This window comes from Orcinus orca, chromosome 4 (assembly GCF_937001465.1).
Source record: "Orcinus orca chromosome 4, mOrcOrc1.1, whole genome shotgun sequence".
NCBI lineage: Eukaryota > Metazoa > Chordata > Mammalia > Artiodactyla > Delphinidae > Orcinus > Orcinus orca.
Window position 1 is genome coordinate 128,787,596 of NC_064562.1, and position 20,677 is coordinate 128,808,272.

Consider the following 20,677-nt stretch of genomic DNA (forward strand, 5'->3'; position numbering starts at 1 on the left):
AAGAAGAGTTAGGAATGCAAATTTGAGTAAAATTTTAAAAAGGCAAACAAGAAAGAATGTGTTCTCAGGTGGAGACTAGTTTTAGTCAGAGCCAGAGATCATAATCTCACAATCCTATCTTGATAGGGGAGGGATAAGAAGAGCATATCCAAAAGGTCAAGCTGGCTCTTATTTAGCCAAGGGCAATTTTATGGAAAAGGGGAACCTGTTCATTGTTGTCAGCCAACCCTCACATCCCCTGGGAGGTGGGTGAACTGGATGGTAAAAAGGAGCTGGTCAGAACACTAGCTGTATCCACTGTAGTCCGTTTGTCAATGAACTTCTCATATTAAGTTCACAGTATCTAGGCACAGATTCTCCAGGACTATAATTCCTCATAATTCCTGGGGAAATTTTTCAGAGGAGAGTTAGTAGGTTGAACTATAGTTCCTAATGCTTTAGTTGGTCCTGAGATTATACCTGATATTCAGCATCTCCCTCCTCCATGACACATTCTATATTCCTTTCCCCTTTGGCTAGTGCTAGGTGACTTGCTTGTTGGGTAAATGCAGACCCTCATCACTCATCTTGAGGCCTATGTTACCATATCCTTATATCAAGCTGCAGTGGTGGAACTTGCCTAGTTACACTTTCCACTGGCCGTAAGGTAACTAGAGACAGCCTAGTAAATCACTTTAGTGTCAAATATTGATATATTCCTGTTTCTCACTGTAATTTATCAGCAGCCCTACCACCTAATGGTGACTAGGTCTAACATCATGCCAGTACGGTAACTATTTTCTCTGCTTACTTTCCTACTGGCATGAGGTGTCCCAAGTGACCAGGAAGCAGCAAAAGCCTTAGGTTCAGGAAGGCTCTTACTATGTCTCCTGGTAGAAACAGCCCTGCTCTAGAAATTGGGACCTCTAGATGCACAAAGTCTAATGGCATGGGACGTGAAGCACAAATTCCTTCTTCCACAGTTTGCCTGGTATCTCTACTTCATTTACTGTGAGATGCTGCTTTCAAGAGCCATCTTGCAGCATGTTAGAATCATCCCGGAGCTCTGTCTAAACCTCGGTATTGACAAACTCTCCCCTATCCAGCTCCCTTCTTGACCTAACAGCCTAAATATCCACTCCTAGGAATTTTTTTTCTAGTTTATTCCAATACCTGGAGCCTGACCAATACCCTCATGCCATTTAGTCATTGTGATCTATAGCTAGCATGAGCATAGCCCCCTAAGCTAGGGGGTTTCTATTTGGCTGAAGTTAATTGTTTCAAGAAGGAAGCAGCTGACATCACTCACAACACCTGTGTGATGAGTGCAACATCCAGGAAAATGGAACCTGGGCAAGGCACCAACAGCCTTCACTTTACCCGATACCCACTAGAGAAACTTACGGTGAGATGCATGGAGTAAAGACACACCGCAGTCTCCATTCTGCTGCTCTAATTGAGCAGCAACTTTTTTATCGCACTCTGAATGTTGCAAAATCACAACCAGAAACTGAAGTTTTGAATTGTTTGTGCATGCTGGATTTCATGCTTATACTTGCTATACAAACATTAAGGCTGTATTGATACAAACTGCACCATACTTCCTTGCATCTTAAGTGTCATATTGCAGGGATACCTTCCCTGTTGTTAAAAAAAATCTCAGAATTTCTTTCATTCATCTTACCTAATGCCAGGAAATTCCCACTTAAAGTATTCCCTTCCTGACATATAGAGTAGAAGCCATCTTACCCAATCTTTAATATATAATAGTTGATTGGTTGTTTGAAAATGTTATTTGAAGTAACACAAAAGAAAGGATGTATAAATCTCTTAAACATTTTATTTTAGTTTAAAACATATAAATGTACATTTATTGGTCAATTTGGGGAGAAGATATTTCCTTTGAGTGTGGGGTCTGTGTCCATCTGTCACACACACACAAAATGCATCCAGTTTTATTTTCTCAAAAGTGGAATGAAAAGAGGTCTAATTCAGAAATTCCTATATTTTATAAATTTTCCAGACTTTTAGAGTTGCCTTGTCTACTTTAATTGAGCAGCGACTTTTTTTTTAGCAACTCACAACTACTGAAAATTTCAAAAGCATTAATAGAAAAGACACTATATACTCACTCATTCGTTTATTTAGCTTACATAATTATGATGACAATTACAGTGATGTGATAGGTCCTGGGAAAAGTGCAATTAATTCTTGGTAAGCATATGATTCAAAAGAAATAGAGCACAGCATAGCAGAGATTAGCCCCCTAGCCAAATGTGTTTAGCAAGTCAGTATATCTTATCTTGTCTGTTAATCTGTAGAGTAAGTTAGTTGGACGTTGATCTACAGTACTCTTTCCCATCTTGAAAAACGAGGGGCATGTTCTTGCCTGACTTTTATATCAAGTCCCATGAACACTACAAGGGTAACTCCTCCTTAATGTAGAACTCCACCATGGTCTTGTTAATCACATTCTGCCTTATAGTTGTAATTTTCAAACTCATTATTTATTTGCTTATTTATCTAGTTTAGTGTTGAAACATCTTTTTTCATTCAAAATCTTATAAGCAATCATAATAGATTAAAAAGAAAATTCTGATTAAAGAAGTGTCCTCAAGTCTCATTTATTGTGATTCTAATTTGACAAAGAAAGTGGCCCCTGAGGTTGAGTTGTAAGGAATCTAGTTTGAATACCACTAGCTAAAGTGTAGTCTCATTTCATAATTCTTCAAGTTATATTTCTGCCTACAGAATATTATCTTTTTATAGATTCAAATCTCTTATATCAAAAGTGGGGTTTTTGTTTTTCCTTTAATAAACTGTGAAAGTTGTGAGTTTGGGGGTGGGGGGTGACAGGTTGTTAGAAATCTCCTTTGAGTAATTTCTCACTACTTTTACTTCTACCCTGAACGTAAAAATAATCAGAGAAGAACAACCAGTCTTTTTCTGTTTGAACTTTATACTGCTGTCAACAACAGCTTTCCTTCTAAATTAAGTGTTCTTCTATTAACTCTGGCCTTGAAAGTTCAGTCTAAATGTCATAAAAAATGGTTGCTTTAAGAGTTAGGATCTGTGCACTCTTCAGTGTCCTTTCGGTATAAAGCTAAAAGTGTTTTCTAGCTTTACACTCAGCTGGCCACAACTCTGATTGTAGCAGAATTGGATTATTGCACCACATAATGAAGATAACAAGGAAGGAACATCTGTGAACTTCTGTTAAAGAATTTGTCGGAGGAGCCAGCATTTGAGAAAGGCTTCTGGCCTTAGAATCACAGAAATTTCAAGTGCTAAAGGGCTTTAGAAATCATTGATTCCCCAGAGGTAGTAAGTGACCTGCCCACACAGCTGGTAAATGGCACAAACTATGAATTGCCTTAGGTCTTTTTTTTTTTTTATGATTATTTTTAACTTCCCTTAGGTCTTATTTTAGTGTCCTTCCCTCAATGCAAATGGACCTTAACCTTTTGCTTTTTGTGGTTTTCTTTTTGTTGTTGTTGTTCTTGAACTCCTTTGTGAATATAAGGAAAATAAGGGACCAATTCCTGAAAAATATACATGTTCAAACATATACCAGAGATAGCATACATTATCTGATTGAGAATCTCAATTTACTTGTCCATGGATCTAGCTTAAGGAGGAGAGAAGACTTTGTTTTTCTTTGAATTTTGTTCGAATTTCTATGTGTTTCTAATAACTACATATTTTATCTTCAGCATATAATTTTATAAGACAGTATTATGCTATACATTTTGGGGGGCTACTTTTTAGATAAGTATTATGTTGTCATACATTTCGGTTTTTATTATTAATCATACATGTAGTATACTGAGTTGTCAATTTACGTACAGTAAAATTCACATTTCCCCCCCACAAGTCTGTGAGATATGACAAATCAGTGAGTTGTATAACTATCACCATAGTCAGGATACAAAACAGATTCCTCCCTTCAAAATATTTCTTTACAGTACTTAATTTTTATCAGATCCACTCTGTAAACTCTAATCTCTGGCAACAACCTATCTGTTCTCCATCTCTATAGTTTGTCTATTTCAGCATTTCATTTTAGTGGAATCACACAGTAAGTAATTTTTGACTCATTACTTTCACTTAGCATAATGCATTTGAGAGCTATCCAAGTCATTCTTCTCTTTTCTCTTTCTTTTTTTGCTAGTAATGTGTACTTTTATTTCGTTTCTTTATTTTTTATTGAGGTAACATTGGCTTATAACATTATACAAGGTTCATGTGTACAACAATATATTTTGATTCTGTATATACTACACTGTGCTCACCACCAAAAGTTTTGTTTCCATTTGACACCATACAGTTGACTACATTTACCCATTCTGCCCTCCCGCTAGGCCCCTTTCCCTCTGGTAACCACTACTCTGTTCTCTGTATCTATGCGTTTATTTTTGTTAGGTTTGGTTTGTTCATTTATTTTGTTTGTTTCACATATGAGTGAAATCATACATTATTTGTCTTTCTCTGTCTGACAAATTATTTAACTTAGAATAATACCCTCAAGGTCCATCTATGTTGTCATCAATGGCAAGATTTCTTTTTTTTCATTCTTTAGGGTTAATACATAGGAGTGGGATTGCTGACTTTAATGGTATGTGCATGCTTAACTTTTTAAGAAATTATGGGGACTTCCCTGGTGGCGCAGTGGTTAAGAATTCACCTGCCAATGCAGGGGACACAGGCTGGAGCCCTGGTCTGGTAAGATATCACATGCCACGGAGCAACTAAGCCCATGCGCCATGATTACTGAGCCCTTGTGCCACAACTACTGAAGCCCACGCACCTCAAGCCCATGCTTCACAGCAAGAGAAGCCACTGCAATGAGAAGCCCGTGCACCACAACAAAGAGTAGCCCTGCTCGCTGCAGCTAGAGAAAGCCCGCACGCGGCAAAGAAGATCCAATGCAGCCAAAAAATAAATAAATAAATTTATTTAAAAAAAGAAAAGAAATAAATTATAGAACTATTTCCCAGAATAGCTCTACCATTTTGCATTCCCATCAACAATGTATGAGTGAGTGATCCAGTCTTGAGGGGTTTTTTCTTAATATAATATTACAATCATTATAATGATTAGTCTTCTTGTATACTTACTCTACACCAGTCACTCTGCAGGTGGAAAGAGCATACTAGATAGCGAACTGAGCCATTCTAGTGAATAACGAATGAATCTGTTGTGCTGTTTCAACGACTATCTGCTTTTGATTTTAACTTTGTTGTTAAAAGGCTGCCACGTTGTTCAACTCTAAATGGCACCAATCACGTCCTAGTCTATAGGGTTTTACCCTAATCTAATTATTTTTAGGTCTTTAGTGGATACACACATTGAGCAGAATCATCATGTGGCTGTGTTTGTAATTTTCATTAACCTTCTATCATAGTACACTATCAAAGCATGTAAAATAACCAAAAACTGTTCCTAAAACCAATTTTTGAGTCTTTAAAATGTATATATCAGTATGAATTTGTACAGCAGCATAAATTATTTCCCAAAATGTATTTACTAAAAAGTTAGTGGTATATGAATATTTGCTAAGGGAGAAGATTGTAATAACATAATTAAATATTTTTCTCTATTTGTTTACTATTTAGAGATTTTAATACTTTATATTAAAGAGAGAGCTAGCCAATAGATCATTTTCCAAAATTATTTTATCATGGAACCCTTCTTAAAGAATTTCACAGAAAATTTTGAACCTGTAACATAAGGAAATTAGAGAGAACCATTAGAGGAAAACTCATAGTAGCACTTATTCAAGGTGATCAGTTATTATCAACTCAATTTTATGTAGACCATCTGAGAACGGCATTACAAATTGAATGTAAAGTATGAAGTACCTGCAGGAATAAAGTGGATTGCTTAGAACATTTTTATAAAGCTAGGACAGTTGTAGATAGCACCAAATAACAGGTCATAAGCAAATGTCACAAACAATATACAGAATAGTTAGCATCTTAGGAGCACTGGTTTTAGTTGACATTTCTATCAACACTTTCTATTTTCTGTAATGTTTCTATAGGCTGACAGGAGATAGCTCTTACTTAGAAAGGCAAGGATTTCTGGCCCCTGGAGTGTCTGAGGTGTTAAACGTATTACGCTCAGTTCAGGTGGTAGATTTTAAAAAGAGAGACAGAGTGCAGCAGTGGGAGGCGTTCACTCCACTCTAAGATAAAGCCAAAAGCTTCTGCTGTGGAAGACTGAAATGAAAGAAACATTTTTGATGTCTCCATGGATAACCTAATGCTTTTAACTGTGTATTCTTTCTTAGATGCTCTGGGAATGAAAGAGGGAAAAAAATGTTTTTATAGGGTTTTGTTTGTTTATTTGTTCCAACTAGAGATTCAATTATATTTGTGCCTGCAGAAATTTATCACTTTGTATCAGACATTAGACTTAAGGCTGCATGTCATTTAATAATTTCAGCATTCCAGAACCCTCAGCTTTATCTCTTTATCTATCTATCTAATCTATCTATCTATCTATCTATCTATCTATCCTCCCGTTGTATTTCTGGCCTTTTATGATGAACCACAATTTCTGAAATTAGAAGAGACAGAAAAACGGGGCCATGTATTGTCACACACAAATTTCTCTCTCTCTGTTTCTCATGCTCTCTCTCTCTCTCTCTCTCTCTCACACACACACACACACACACACACACACACACACACATACACACACAATTTTCATCTAATTAATACTGCTCTTGGGCAGTTAGAGCTATTTCCTAAGGCTTATGGTACATGATAAAAGACTTGATTATAAAACTGAGCAAAGTTAAATTAATTTGTTTTACAACTCCATTCACTGAAAGTAAGTGATAAAACATGTATTTGAAAATGGGGTTGAGGTTAAATTCATAAATTTTCTTTTTGAAGTTGAGGAAACATCCAGACACAAGCTCAGTTCTAGACAATAGCTTTACAGGTCAAAACCAGTGTACATTACCTACCCATCTCTCCCCCACTGTTCCTACTGTAATATCAAACCCAAGGGCTTGCTTCTAATTCTTTCACCTTCTTCCTTTGATTATTTAACACTCTAGCTCCTATAAAAATCAATACCAATAATAAGAAGAAATTTAAAAATAAGGAGAAGGAGTGGAAGGAGAAACAGCGAGTATAGAGTGCTAAAAACTTGTCTTTCATGGTAGCTAATAGTCTTATTTTTTATCTCTATGAATAACATTTAAAATTAAAAATTATTTAATAATATTCAAATTTTAATTAAAAATTTTAGCAAATATTAACCATTATGTATTAACACATACTAACAATATATTCATAATTAAAATTATGATTAATATGTTGGGAAATGGAGGCAGCAAATTTACCTTTAGCCCCTAGTATTTTTCTTATGTTGAAATACAAAGCATGAAGAATATATGTCTCTCTAGCACCAATTCTTTGAAAAGACAATTAAAATAGGTGAACTGGGCTCCCCTGGTGGCGCAGTGGTTGAGAGTCCGCCTGCCGATGCAGGGGACACGGGTTCATGCCCCGGTCCGGGAGGATCCCACATGCCGCGGAGCCGCTGGGCCCGTGAGCCATGGCCGTTGAGCCTGCGCGTCCGGAGCCTGTGTTCCGCAACGGGAGAGGCCACAATAGTGAGAGGCCCGCATACAGCAAAAAAAAAAAAAAAAAAAAGGTAAACTGCTGGCAAAATCATTTAAGGAATAAAAGAGAGAGAAGGCACAAATAACCAAAATTAGGAATGAATGAAGTGCTCTGACTCTGACAGGATAAACATTTGAAAAATAATAGGATATTATTTTTGAACCACTTTATGCCACTAAATTTGAAAATTGAGATAAAATTGCAGTTTTCAAAAAAATAATTTGTAGATGTTAGCCAAAGAAGAAATATAAAACTGAATAAGCCTGATTTTTACAGAGGTCAGCAAAGTGCTCTGCTAAAACTCTTGCAGATAATCGTTGCCATGTAACCCTTTTCTGCTTAATGAGACATAAGCAGAAGTTTGGTGAGTTGTACATTCTATTGGTTTGGACAAATGTATGATATGTATGCACCTTACAGTATCATACAGAATAGATTCACTGCCCTAAAAATCCTCTGAACTCCAACTATTCATCTGTCCCTAACTTCCAGCAACCACTGATCTTTATTACTGTATCCAAAGTTTTGCCTTTTTCAGAATGTCATATAGTTGGAATAATATTGTAAAATAGGTAGCCTTCTCAGATTGACTCCTTTCACTTAGTAATATGCATTAAGGTTCCTCCATGTATTTTTATGGCTTAACAACTAATTTCTTTTTAGTATTGAATAATATTCCATTGTCTGGATGAACCACAGTTTATTTATCCATTCACTAACTGAAGGATGTCTTGGTTGCTTCCAGGTTTTGTCAATTATAAATAAAGCTGCTAAAAAGATCCATGTGAATGTCTTTTTGTACACCTAGTTTTCAACTTTTTTGGATAAATAACAAAGAATGTGATTGCTAGATCATAGGAGTATGTTTAGTTTTCTAAGAAACAATCAAACTGTCTTCTAAAGTGGCTGTAGCATTTTGCATTTCCACCAGAAATGAAGGACAGACTTGTTGCTCCACATCCTTGTCAGCATTCAGGGGTATCAGTGTTCCAGATTTTAGCCATTCTAATAGGTATGTAGGGGTATCTCACTGCTGTTTTGATTTGAATTTCCCTGATGACATATGATGTGGAGCATCTTTTCAGATGCTTATTTGCTATCTGTATATTTTTTTTAATGATGTGTCTATTAAGATCGTTGGCTCATTTTTTAATAAGATTTTTTATTTTCTTGTTGTTGAGTTTTAAGAGTTCTTTGTATATATTAAATAATAGTCCTTTATCAAATGTATCTTTTGTAAATTTTTTCTCTCAGTCTATGGCTTGTCTTTGCACTCTGTTGACATTTTCTCTCAGAGAGCAGAAGTCCAACTTATCAATTCTTTATTTTCTGCATCATGACTTCAGTGTTTCTAGGAAGTCATTGACATACCCAAGTTATCTAGATTTCTTCTATGATAAGTTCTAGTTTTACAATTTTGTGTTTTACATTTAGGGGTGTGATCCATTTTGAGTTAATTTTTGTTAAGGGTGTAAGGTCTGTGTCTAGATTCCTTTTTTTTTTTTTTTGCATTCAATGTCAATTTGTTCCAATACCATTTGTTGAAGAAACTATCTTTGCTCCAAGGTATTGTCTATGCTCCTTTGTCAAAGATCAGTTGACTATATTTTGGGGATCTCTACTTTTTTTCCATTGATCTATTTCTCTATTCTTTGGCCAATACCATATTGTTTTGATTACTATAGGTTTATAATATATATGTGTGTGTGTGTGTGTGTGTGTGTGTGTGTATATATATATATATATATATATATATATATATATATATATATATAAGTCAAAGTCAGATAGTGTCAGTCCTCCAACTTTGTTTCTCTCTTTCTGTATTATGTTGGATTTGGGGTCTTTTTTGCTATCCATATAAACTTTAGAATCAGTTTCTTGATACCTATAAAATAACTTTCTGGGATTTTGATTGGGATTCATTGAATCTATAGATCAATTTGGGAAGAACTGACATTTTGACAATATTAAATCTTCTCTCCATGAACATGGAGTATCTCTCCATTTATATAGTTCTTTGATTTTGTTCATCTGAGTTTTGTAGTTTTCCTCATACAGATATTGTACATATTTTGTTAGATTTATACCTAAGAATTTCATTTGGGGGTGCAAAGGTAATTGGGTTTGTGTTTTAATTTGAAATTCCACTTGTTCATTGTTAGTATATAACAAAGTGATGGGCTTTTGTATATTTATCTTGTATCCTTCAACCTTGCTGTAATTGCTTATTAATTCCAGGAGTTTTTGTTTTTGATTTCTTGGGATTGTCCACATAGATAATCATGTCATCTGGGAACAAAGACAGTTTTATTTCTTCCTTCCCATTTTGTGTGCCTTTTATTTCCTTTTCTGGTTTTATTGCATTAGCTAGAACTTCTAGCATGATGTTGTGAAAAGTAGTGGTGAGAGGGGACATCCTTGCCTTGTACCTGATCTTAATAGGAAATCTTCAGGTTTCTCACCATTAAATATTGTGTTAGCTGTAGATTTTTTTTGTAGCTATTCTTTGTTGAGGAAGTTTCCCTCTATTCACAGTTACCTAGAGTTTTTATCATGAATGAGTGTTGGATTTTATTGAATGATTTTTCTGCATCTATTGATATGATTGATCATGTGATTTTTCTCCTTTAGCCTGTTGATGTGATATATCACATAAACTGATTTTCAAATGTTTAACCAGCCTTATGTACTGGGGGAAATATCACTGGGTCATGGTGTATAATTATTTTTAGACATTGTTGAATTCAATTTGTTAATATTTTTGTTGAGGATATTTGCATCTACATTCATAAGAAATATTGGTCTGTAATTTTCTTTTCTTGCAATAGTCTCATCTGGTTTTGGTATCAGGGTGATACTAGTGTCATAGAATGAGTTAGGAAGAATTCCACTTGCCTCTATCCTCTGAAAGAGATTGTAGAGAACTGGAATAATTTCTTCCTTAAATATTCGGTAGACTTCACCAGTGGACACATCTGTGACTGGCATTCTCTCTTATGGAAATTTATTAATTATTGATCCAATTTTTTAATGGATATAGGTCTACTCAGATTGACTATTTCTTCTTTTGTGAGGTTTGGCAAATTATGCCTTTCCAAGAATTGGTCTATTTGATCTAGATGATCAAATGTGTGGGCATGAGTTGTTCATAATATTATTTTATTATCCTTTTCATGTGCAGAAGATCTATAATGAGATCTCCCTTTCACTTCTGATATTAGTAATTTGTGTCCTGTCTCTTTTTTTAAAAAAAATTACTTAGCCTGCTTAGAGGCTTATCAATTTTGTTGATCTTTTTAGAGAACTAAATTTCTTTTCTTCCATTTCCTTTGGATGTAATATGCCCTTCTTTCTATAGATTTCTAAGGTGGAAACTTAGATGACTGATTTTAGAGTTTTTTTCTAATATATACATTCAATGCTATAAATTTCCCTCTAAGCACTTCATTTACTGCATCACATAAATTTTATTAAGTTGGGTTTTCATTTTCATTTAGTTCAAAGTATTTTTAAATTTCTCTCAAAATTTCTTCTTTGACCCATGTGTTATATAAAAGTATATTGTTAATTCTCCACATATTTTGGGATTTTCCAGTTATCCTACTGTTATTGATTTCTGGTTTAATTCCACTGTGGTCTGAGAGAAGACATTGTATGATTTCTATTCTTTTAAATTTTCTATGATGTGTCTTATGACCCAGAATGTACTATTTTGGTGAATGTTCCAGGTGAGCTTGGGAAGAATGTGTATTCTGGTGTTGTTGAACAAAGTGGTCTATAGACATCACTATATCCAGTTAATTAATATTGTATTCAACCATTTCCTTCCTGATTTTCTACCTGCTGGATCTGTTCATTTCTGATAGAGAGATGTTAAAAATTCCAACTATGATAGTGGATTCATCTATTTCTCTTTGCAATTTCATTAGTGTTTGCCACAAATATTTTGACTCTGTTGTTAGGTGTAAGACACATCATGTCATGTTGGAGAATTGACTCCTTTATTATTATGTAATGCTCTTCTTTTGCCCTCTGATAGCTATTCTTGCTTTGAAGTCTGCTCTCTCTGAAATTAACATAGTTACTCCTTTTTTTTAAAAATTAGTGTTAACATGGTATATTTTTCTCCTTCAATTTACATTTAATCCTACTTTCAAATAATACTATACCACTTTATAGGCAGTGTGAGTACCTTATAATAAAATAATCTTAATTCCTCCATTTCATCTTTTATATCATTTCTGTCATTCATTTTAAGAAACAAGAAAAATCTCAAACAAGCAATCTAAACTTACACTTAAAGGAAGTAGGAGAAGAACCAGTGAAGCCCAAAGTTAGTAGAAGGAAGTAAATAATAAAGGTCAGAGCAGAAATAAATAAAATAAAGACTGAAAAGACAATGGAAAGGATCAGTGAAACTAAGAACTGGTTTTTTGAAAAGATAAACACAATTGACAAACTATTAGGTAGACTCTCAAAGAAAAAAAGAGAAAGGCCCTGATAAATAAAATCAGAAATGAAAGATGAGAAATAATGACACCACAGAAATACAAAAAAAATTGTAAGAGGATATTATAATCAGCTATTTACCAACAAATTAGAAAACCTAGAAGAAATGGACAAATTGTTAGAATCATACAACCTTCCAAGGCTGAATCATGAAGAAATAGAAAATCTGAGTAGACTGATCACTAGTATAGAGATTGAAACTGTAATCAAAAAGCTACCCCAAACAAAGGTCCAGGACTAGATGGCTTCACAGGTGAATTCTACCAAACATTCAAAGAAGATTTAATTCATATCCCTCTCAAACTATTCCAAAAAAATTAAAGAGGAGGAATGCTTCCTAACTCATTTTATGAGGCCATTGTCACCCTGATACCAAAAGCAGATAAAGGCAACACACAAAAAAGGAAATTACAGGCCAATATCTCTGATAAACATAGATGCAAAAATCCTCAACAAAGTATTAGCAAATGGAGTTCAACAATACATCAAAAGGATCATACACCATGATCAGTGGAATTTATTCCAGGGATGCAAGGATGGTTCAACGTCTGCAAATCAGTCAACATGATATACCAATTTAACAGAATGAAAGACAAAAACCATATATCATCTCAATAGATGCAGAAAAAGCATTTAAAATGATTCAACACCTATGATAAAAACTCTCAATAAAGTGGGTATAGAGGGGAAATACTTCAACATAATAAAGGCCATATATGAAAAACCCACAGCTAATATCATATCCAATGATAAAAATTCAAAGCTATCCCCCTAAGATCAGGAATAAGGCAAGGATGCCCACTCTCACCACTCTTATTCAACATAGTATTGGAAGTCCTAGCCAGAGCAATTAGGCGAAAAGAAAAAAAAAAAGAAAAGAAAAAAGAAATAAAAGAAAGAAAAAGAAATAAAATGCGTCTAAATTGGAAAGGAAGAAGTAAATCTAGCACTATTTGATTTTATATATAGAAAGCCCTAAAGACTCTACCACAAACAATTAGAAATAATTAACAATTACAGTAAAGATGCAGGATACAAAATTGATATACAAAGGTCTCTTGCATTGCTATACTAGCAGTGAGCTAGCAGAAATAGAAATTAAGAAACAATCTAATTTACAATTGCAACAAAAATAAAATAAAATAGCTAGGAATAAATTTAACCAAGGAGGTGAAAAACCTGTACACTGAAAACATAAGATTTTGTTGAAAAAAATTGAAGAAAACATGTAACAAATATAAAGACATTCATGCTCATAGATTAGAAGAATTATCATTGTCAAAATGTCCGTATTACCTAAAGCAATCTACATATTCAATGCAATCCTTATCAAAATCCCAAGGGCATTTTTCACAGAAATAAGACAAAAAATTCTAAAATTTACATGGAATCACAAAAGATCCTGAATAGCCAAAGCAATCTTGAGAAAAAAGAGCAAAGCTGGAGGTATCACACACCCTGATTTCAAACTAAATTGCAAAGCCTTAGCAATCAAAACAACATGGTATTGGTAGAAAAACAGATACATAGATCAAAGGAACAGAACTGGAAGTCCAGAAATAAACCCATGTATATATGGACAATTAATTTATGACAAGGAGCAAAGAACATAGGATGGAGAAAGGATAGGCTCTTCAATAAATAGTATTGGGAAAACTGAATGGCCACATGCAAAAAAAATGATACTAGACCACTATCTCATATCAAACACAAAAATTAACTCAAAATGGATTAAAACTTGAATGTAAGACTTAAAGCCATAAAACTCCTAGAAGAAAACATAGGCAGTATGCTCTTTGACATGGTCTTAGGAATATCTTTCTAGATTTGTCTCCCCAGACAAGGGAAACAAAAGCAAAAATGAACAGAAGGGATTACGTCAAAGCTTCTGTGCAGTAAAGCAAACTATCAGTAAAACAAGAGACAACCTACCAAATGGGAGAAGATAATTACAAATGATATATCTGATAAGGGGTTAATATCCAAAGTATATAAAAAACTCATAAACTTGACAACAAAAAACAAACAACCTGATTTAAAAATGGACAGAGGAGCTGAATAGACATTTTCCAAAGAGGAAATACAGATGACCAATAGACATATGAAAAGATGTTCAACATCACTACAGAAGTAGAAATATAAAGTTGTACACATGAAACTTATATAATGTTATAAATCAATCATCTCAACAATAAATTTTTTTAAAAGAAAAGTTTTGATTTTACCTTTTCTTATTCTTTTCTTGATGTTCTTTCTTTTTTATGTAGATCTGAGTTTCTATACTATTTTTCTGCTCTCTAAAGAACTTTAAAAAAATTGTTTTTTGCAAGGCATGTCTACTGGCAACAAATTCCCTCAATTTTTGTTTATCTGAAAAAGTTTTTATTTTTCCTTCACTTTTGATATAATTTTGCAGGATACAGTATTCTAAATTGGTGGGGTTTTCTCAAAACACTTTAAATATTTCAATCCACTCTTTTCTTGCTTGTATGGTTTCTGAGGAGAAGTCGTATGTACTTTTTCGTTCTAGAATTTGTATTTTTTTATAGTTTCCATTCTCTGCATTTATTCTCTATTTACTCATTAAGATCATGTATTCCTTTAGTTCCTTGAACATATTTTCATTTCATTAACTGGATATATTTTTAATGGCTACTTCAAAGCCATTTTTGCTAAATCCAACCTTTGGGTCCCCTTAGAGTTGCTTTTTATTGACTGTTTTTCACCTTAACTATGGGTAATATTTTCCCATTTCTTTGCATGTCTTGTAATATTTTACTGCATAGTGAAAATTTTGGATAATATCTTTTCAAATCTTTAGACTGTGTTATCTTCCTTTGAAGACTGTTTAGTTTTGTATTAGTATTCAATTATTAGCTGATCACTTAAACTTGATTACACTTGACTCTTCACCTTCTTAAGGCTAATCTGAGAATATCCATTGTGCTGTCCAATCCCTATTTGGCATAGAGTCCTAACAAGTGGTGGCAGTCTCATCTTTTTTCTGTGGAGACAAATGTTGGAGTTTGGAGCATCCAAATAAGTTGAGATTTGAAGTACAGAATCCCAAAGAGGAAACTATTGGGGAATGATGTCCTGAATCTGTTTGCAACCTCTTCTTACATACAACTCTAAACCTGTAAGCCCAGAGCCGAACTGCAAGAAGCCCAGCAGGTGACAGCAGCCAGGATCCTAAAGGCCTGGGCCAACATTTTTGCAGCCCCTCAGTGATGGAGTTCAAATCCTGTCATGATAAACATCTCAACCTTGCCCTGAATGGGTTTTTTGGAGCAGCCTAAAAAAACCCTAAAAGAACACTTAGCAAGATTATAGTGATTTGCCTGCTCTCTACCTGCCAGAAGAAAGATTAACCCTCTTAGGAGGAAGATAACATCTTCCTACATTTTTTAATCCAAAATGTCCAACATCTAATAAAATGATGTCATACTAAAATTCAGGACAAAATGATCAAAACCCAGAGAAAAATGGTTAGCTGTAGAAACAGATCCAACAGATATTAGATTTTCAAACAGAAAATTAAAAAAATAAAACTATGATTAATGTTAATATATCTTAAAAATAGAGGAAGGATTGAGAATTCCAATAGATTCCTGGAACCTATGACTGGAAATTATAAGAACTAAAATTAAGAACTCAATAGTTAGGTTTAATAGCAGAATAGACCCATCCAAATAGAAGATTCATGAACTGGAAGACAGGTCAATAGAAATTATCCAGATTGAAGCACAGAGAGGAAAAAAAAAAGAAATTTACTGAAAAGAGTGGAAGAAACATGTGAATCATGGTGAAAAGTTCTAAAGTCTACATAATCAGTCTCAAAACAAAAGTAGAGAATGGTACAAAAGCCATATTTGAAAATATGCTAGCCGAAAATTTTCCAAAATTCATCAAAGACCTAAAACCATTGATTGAAGAAGTTCTACAAATCCCATTGCACCTGTGAATAGGTGATGTGAGAGATGTGGGTGAATACACACAAATGTCCTACAAATATAGTCAAGGGTCTCTAATCTATCTAGGTTAGCTAAAACTTTCTAGAGAAGATAAGAAAATAAAGTGAAATTAGAAATTATTAAAACACAATATAATTAAATCAGCAAGAACTTATTGAGTATCAATGCTGTGTATATCATGAGCAGATTTTAAAAATCCATTTGAGGATATGATATATACAATGAACACAATATTACAGTTTAAAATTGAGTTTAAGCTTGCAGTATGACAATACTATGCATTGATTTACCAGGAATGAAGACAATGATAGAGATGGTGAGATGTGAATTGTCTTAAAAGGATAGACTAGAGTTGCAATGCATTAAAATAATATGGTATATGAGTCATGATAAAGTAAGTCTTTAATTTTCAAGCAGTGTTCCACAAAACCCTGATATTCTTTGGAAATATTTCAGAGATTTCCTGATGAGAGTGAGGATGAATATTTGGATATAATCTAGAAGAAATTTGAGCTAAACTAAGTAAATTTTATTGCATAATTAGAAGATTTTTGGTAGCTATCATACAGTTGATAAGTAAAAATTGTTCTAGGGACAGCAAGGACTCTGGATAAAGAATAATTTGGAAAAGGTTTATGATAGAAATACTCCATCAATATGGTAATTGACTGGGTTCAGAGGAAAAAGATGATCATTTGAGAAATTATTGTACTGGGACTACCCAAGGGATTTTAAGAAAATATACCATTAAAATATTTTAAATTCTGTACTGTTTTGTACCTCCTTGCCCTTTTGCCACAAACCATTAGTTAAAGTCTATTACACGAAAGATTATGTTAGTGATGCTTTGAGAATTAAGGGAGAAATTAAACATATACATCTTTGAGAGTAAAGTGCTATGGAAAGAGTTCAAAAGTTATAAGAAGCCATAGGGTAAGTGCAGCTGAGAATTGAGATCTGAGAGCAGGGATCTGAAATAATAATTACTGAATAAAATCCCCATGGCCCCTACCCACAAATCTTCAGAAGTTTGAGCGAGCTCTAAATTTTCCATAAGAAATGGGATGGAGCTATAAAAATGTAGTCAGCTATTGGGCTTCCCTGGTGGCGCAGTGGTTGAGAGTCCGCCTGCCGATCCAGGGGACACGGGTTCGTGCCCGGGTCCGGGAAGGTCCCACATGTTGCGGAGCGACTGGGCCCGTGAGCCATGGCTGCTGAGCCTGCACGTCTGGAGCCTGTGCTCCGCAACGGGAGAAGCCACAACAGTGAGAGGCCCGCGTACCGCAAAAAAAAAAAAAAATGTAGTCAGCTATTAAAAGGATAGATGCTTATAAAAGGCTGTGAAATGAAGAACATTCAGTTTACATTTATAATTCCAACATTTAGTAGGCTTGTCAGATAGGGCATAATTTTAAGAGGGCATAACCATTGTCTTTTAGCATATTATATGATTTTGAAATTTCTGGAGTTTAAAAATATTTAACTACAAAGAAATTGTCTCTATATATGGTTTTTCTGGCCTGGTGAAGGAAGTCAGGCAGGCTCTGATTCTGGGTGGATTTTGTGACTCAGGTCATCATTTCTGCAAAGTTTAGCAAGTTTATAGAAGTTACAAAAAATGTATAAGGGATCACATATCCTAATCCTTCATGAATTATAATCTATAAAACACCTTTTATTTTCATCTGAATTCTGAGTTTCTAAAGAGTAATGTAATTTTTTTTAAAGACTAATCATCTAAACTGCAAGCCTTGTTGACTTTGGATTTCTTGGAATGCAGAACTGTGTTTATCTCTAATCTCAGCATCTGGAGCAGAGTCTCCTATATGTTGAATTTATCATCTAAATAAGATAGCAGTGATACAAAAAAAAAGACAGATGGAGGTTTTGTGGAGCTTAAAGCTTATTGAATTTAGGAGGCCATCCTTATGGAAAGGAATTAAAAATTGCCAGTACAAAATTAAGGAGAGGGATCTGAGAATCCCTAAACTGAAGCTTCACTAGCTTCACAGAAAACCTGCCCCTAATATAGATATTAATTTTTCTCTTTTAATATGATTTATATCTTCTTCTTCTATTTTGCTTTACTACTTGTTAGTTAGTTCTTATGCATCATAATTTATTTTAGTTTTTTAAGCTTATTATTTTCTCCTGACAGAAAAACAAAAATTAAAGGGTATTTCTCACACTAAAAGTCATAGAACAGAGACAAGTTTTGAATAAAATGGATTAAATACATTTTCAGAGAAGTGATATCTCTAATCAAAAAACTAAGGTCCTATATTTAGATTTAATGTCATCTTTTAAATAGATGCCATATAATACTTTTCTACACTGGATGTCTGTATTTTAAAATGTTTCCTCTCTGAAGACAACGTGATGGCAATATAACCCCAGAAGACTTAGTTTTGTCTCTAGTTTTGTCTCTAGGTCTATATCCAGGGTAATGCTAAAAGGAGAGCTAATTTCCTTTCTCTCACATACCAGGCTTACCTGTCAAATAATTTGTCAGCATTTTGCCCAAGGGGATTTCATTTCCTTTTCACTTTACAATAGTTTATAATAGATCAAATTTTTTTAATTTTATTTTTTGTAATACTTTGTAAAAAGTATTGTATTGTCTTTAAGCAAACTGGCACACAGTAAACCAGTCTCGAACCAGGGACCTTCATTAGGACAAAAGATATTCATTGTAATATGTAACTATGGAAACACAAAGATGACAACAATCATTCTTAGTTAGTCTCTCTCTCCCCAAACGCCATGTAGCACCTCTTCTCTAACCACTATCTAAAGTGTATTTTGAACAATTAGGAAGAAAAAAAGCCACATGATAGGGTCAGAGAGACATTAACCACAAAAAGAAATGTAAATTTGAAAGTGACAAGTGTTGTAAAGGAAAGTTCATGGTATTGTAGATCCTATGAAAGATCCAGGAAGATCAGTCAGATGTCAGCTATTTAAAGCAATGCTGATTATGCTAAATTCTGAGGGATCAGGTAGAGTTAACCAGGTGAAGTTCAATGTGGAGAAAGGAGAACAGTAGAATATAAAAATTTCTGAAGTTAGACTAGACCTACAATGATAAAGCTTTTAAGGAATCATGGTCTGGGCCATGCTCAGACATCCTCTCCAAAATAACAGACAAGTTATTGCAACTTGTAATTCCTACTACTAAAAATAAATTGTGCAACGATTTGGAGGTTTCCTTGGGTTTTGGAAGGAGCATGTTCTAATATTGGGAATCCTGATAAAGCTAACTTGGATGGGTCCTAGGGAGAGAAAACGTTCTCAGCAGACTCCAGGCATCCTATCTCTTTGACCATATGACCCAGATCCCATGATACAAAATGTGTCTATGGTAAAGTCACCATTGTAGGCCCTCAAATGAAAGTTTTAGTACAGATCCTTTGAGTTTGGGACAAGGTCATGCCTTCTGTAACAGAATAGCAACTCTTAGCATTATATCAGGTCCTCATAGCAACAGTGTCTGATCACTGAATTTCAAATGACTATGTGGCTAGAATACCCAGTTATGAGCAAGTACTCTTAGATTCCCCCAAATCAAGTAGGCTCAACATCATCTCCGAGTAAAATGGAAGTGGTACATCTGTTATCAGTTTCAAGAATGTCAAAGGGCACAGGTTAGCTGAATGAATACATGGCCAAGTCCCTCATGATACTCACCTCTATTGCATCACTGCATCAATACCTCTCCCTTGACACAACTCATCTATGGCCTCATGGGAATTTCTTATGACTAGTTGATAAAGGAGAAAAAAGTTCAAGTTGGTGCATAAATTGATCAACCTTTCATGTAGATCAAGAAGAAAATTGTACCATGATGCCACTGTTACTAGAGGTCATTTTTGGAGTGTACATGAAAGATAGTGAAGTGAAATCCTCACTGTGGATAGGGTTTGGGGCAGAGCTTCCAATAATCTCCTTTGTATGCAGATAGAAGTGACCCAAGAATTTACATAGACTCATAAGCATTGGAAAAGTCTTAACCCACTGGTCAGAATCCTGGGATGAGCAAAATTAGAAGATCAAGTATAAGAATATCTGAGGAAGAAGCATGTATATGGACCTGTGATAGTTGGGACAAAGCATGAAGATATTTTTAATCACATGTGGATGCCAATCAGAGGATATCAAAAGAGGTACTAGACAACCAAGTAGATAGGATGACTTGGACTATAAATGTCAGCTCGCCTCTGACCTCAGCCACCACAGCCCAATTTTGGGTTCATGAATGAAGTAAACACAGTAGCAAAGATAGAAGCTATGTCAATAACATGGGCTCCCTCTCACCCTCACCTCTTCCTTCCACTCAGGCTGATCTAGCTATTTCTGCTACTAAGTGTCTGACCTGCTAGCAAAAGAGACCAATGCTGAGCCCCAGTATAGCACGATTCCTCAAGGAGACCTACCAGACACTTAGTGAGAAGTTGATTAAATCATATCCTTCAATTCTAGAAAGGGCATCAATTCATACAGACTGGAATTGATTTATATTCCAGGTATTGATTTTCCTTTCTTGTCTCCAGTACTTCAGCCAGTACCACTATT